This window comes from Dipodomys ordii, unplaced genomic scaffold (assembly GCF_000151885.1).
Source record: "Dipodomys ordii isolate 6190 unplaced genomic scaffold, Dord_2.0 Scaffold100, whole genome shotgun sequence".
NCBI lineage: Eukaryota > Metazoa > Chordata > Mammalia > Rodentia > Heteromyidae > Dipodomys > Dipodomys ordii.
Window position 1 is genome coordinate 44,718 of NW_012267316.1, and position 3,489 is coordinate 48,206.

A 3,489-nucleotide genomic window follows, 5' to 3' on the forward strand; every position below is an offset into this window, starting at 1 on the left:
ATAGCACATGGTGTTCTCTTCATCAGCTACCTAATGAAACTTACCTATTTAATATACCTTACATATGGATGGGGTTTTTGAGTTGGAAATGTTAGAATTTCCTAACCACCCTTTTTCCGCAAACTGCCTTGAGACACCATGTGACACTTTCCACCAATACTATTGCTGGCCTTCACACATCCCACATCCACACCACTTCTCTACTCTGCCCCTCTCTGCCTCATGAGACTTCCTCCAGACTTCATCCAAGAGACTTTCCTCCTCCAGACTTCATCTAAGGACTATGCCTACCAGGTGGCAGATGGTGCCTGCTGCCTTCTCCCAGAGAGGACCACATCTCAGTCTTTTACCCCTAATGCCAATGCCCCTTAACAGCAGGAAGTAGCCAGAGAGAATCTTCATCCTTTTTCACAATTATCAAAAGGCTGGAATGTAAGGTCTGCAGAGGGACACCTCTCTACCTGTTGGCTAAGTTTCCGCCCAGTATTTGCTACCTAGGTAACTGGCACACCTGGAAGCAGTCACCCTCCCCTCCCAGATTACATCTTGGGCCACCTCTGGTCACATGCCTCCCATCTGACCTTAGGAGGGTCCCAGACCGTGAGGTCACATCTTGATCCAGTATGACCACAGCTTTCCCCCACCTGGCCACACCTCTTCCTGTCCCTGGCCTAGATAAGTACTGACCCAGGGGTAGGTCACCCCCTTTTCTTTTTCAGCCATTCCTCTCCATCATGTGTGGTGGGGGCAGCAGTTTGGTAAATAAACTTCTTTTCCTGCCTGAAAAAAAGAAACAATTAATAGTAGCTGTTGCTTAATTATCTGTTCCCAGCTAATATTGCACAAATTAATCCCAACCTAGAAAACAGCATGAAAGCCAGCAACTTGATTTCTAACATTATCCTAACTGCAGGGAAAATTACACTGAAGAAAAAAGGTCAAAAAGTGTCATGTGCTGGTAATCTGAATTTTTCAAAGAACAGAGAGAAATATTAAGTTAGATCAGTGCGTCTTAATCTTGCTCAAAGTAGAAATCTGAGAAATGTTTTTTAAATACTAATTGTCTCTCACCCCTACAGATTCTGGCCTGCTTTTCTGGAAAGTTCTTAGTTATCTACAGTTTTACAAGTTCCTCAAATGGTTCTACTGTATAGCCAAAGTTGAGAACCATTTGATTAAATGATGTAAGATTACAAATAAGCATTTTAATATGTTTTTCTTCTATCTATATCCAGTGCTCATTCAGGCAAAGATTGAACCACTCATAAGTATAGCCCTCTTTATGTAGACTTAAACACATGCTAACCTGTATACTGCAAAGCCTAAAGATTGGCAATGAAAATCATCTGTCAAAATTATACCATGAGAGCTGGAGATGTGGCTCACATAGTACAGCACCAGCCTAGCAGGCATGCAATCCTAAGTAAAATTTCAGTACCACCAAAAACTTATACTGGTGTCTAAAGCCCAAAATTATAAAGACAGAAGCCAGGCGCCAATGGCTCATGCCTGTAATCCTAGCTACTCAGAGGCTGAGATCTGAGGATCATGGTTCAAAGCCAGCCCGGGCAGGAAACTCCGTGAGACTCTTATCTCCAATAAACCACTAGAAAACCGGAAGTGGTGCTGTGACTTATGCATGCAGTAGAGCGCTCGCCTTGAGCTGAAGAGCTGACGGACAGCACCCAAGCCGAGAGTTCAAGCCCCATGACCAACAAAAAAAAAATTATAAAGACAAATATTTACTTTGTTAAACCTTAAACTCTATTGCATCTCAATGGCCTCAATTAATAAAAGCTAAATCAATTTAAGTGAAAAACTGGAGAGAAGTGACAGGTGAACCTCAGTGGTGAAGTACTAGTCTAGCTTCAAAGACACATACACACACACACACACACACACAGCATTCTGATGTCTTTCCCATTCCTTCAAGAGAAAAGTTCCAGACAACAAATAACTGCCCCAGATCACAAGCCAATCCTTAGAAATCTTAAAATATGGGGCTGGGAAGGTGGCTCAGTGGTAGAGCACTTGCCTTGCATGCACGAGGCACCACATAAGCAAAAAGAAAAAACAAGAAGTGGCGCTGTGGCTCAAGTGGTACATCGCTAGCCTTGAGCTGAAGAGCTGAGGGACAGTGCCCAGGCCCAGAGTTCAGGCCCCACGACCAGACTCCCCCCAAAAAAATCTTAAAATATTACCTATTTATAACTATAGCACTCAACAATCAAATTGAGCTTCAAAATATTAATAGGAATGAATATGTGGGGAAAGTAGAAATGAGAAGACCACTTTGGAGACCATATTTTGAGCAAATTTAACCTAATAGGAGATATAAAGATTGAATTATGGAAATAGTAAAAGGTCATATCAAGGACAAACTTTTGCCTGAAGGCATGAATTTCATTTGTTGTCTGAGGGCTGAAAGGGTCACAGAAGGATTTCAGCAAGAAATGAGATGATCATAATCAAAGATTACTTTGACATGTGGAGATAGATTAAAGAAAATAAGCTTTAAAAATAGAAACCAATTAAAAAGAGATACCAGTTATACACATGAAAGAAATGTTAACTTGTACTAAGGCAATGGAAAGACAAAAAAGGCTTCAAGGGAATTCAAGAGACGGTATTCTACAATAACTGAATGGGGTATGGGTTGCCCCTGTAGGGACATGATTCAGAATGACTCACTGATTTCTGGCTTGAGATGATTGAAGCAGAGATGCTGTCAACTAAGCTAATTCAGGAATAAAAGCCATTTTGGAACAAAATAAATTATAAATTTAGTTTGATATATTAAATTCAAGTTATCTAGGATTTTAAAAATATCAATTCATAATGTAATCTCAGAGATCAACTTAATTATAAAGTTTGATGGGATTGCAAGAAACTGCAGAGCTTCTGCATGGCAAAGGGCATAGCTAGGAAGATCAATAGAAAGCTCACGGATTGGGAGAAGATCTTCACCAGACATACAACAGATAAGTTTCATATATAAATTATACTTGGAACTCAAAAAAATCCCCCAACAACAAACCCTCAAAGAAACAACTCCCCGATAAAAAGTGGGCTAAAGACTTAAAGAGAAACTTCTGTGAAGAGGAAATAAGAATGGCCAATGTGTACACATGAAGAAATGCTCAACCTCTCTAGCCATAAAAGAAATGCAAATCAAATGAGCATTGAGATTCCACCTCACACTAGTTAGAATGGCTATAATCAAGAAATCTAATAACAACAGATGCTGGAGGAGATGTGACCAGAAGGGAAACCTACTGCATTGTTGATAGGAGTGTAAACTTGTTCAACCACTTTGGATGGTAGTACGGAGTTTCCTCAAAAGACTCCACATAGAGCTCCCCTATGACCCAGCAATCCCACTTTTGGGCATTTACCCAAATGATCACAAACAAGATCATACTAAAACTACCAGCACAACTATGCTTATTGCAGCATTATTTACCATAGCTAAGATATGGAACCAACCCA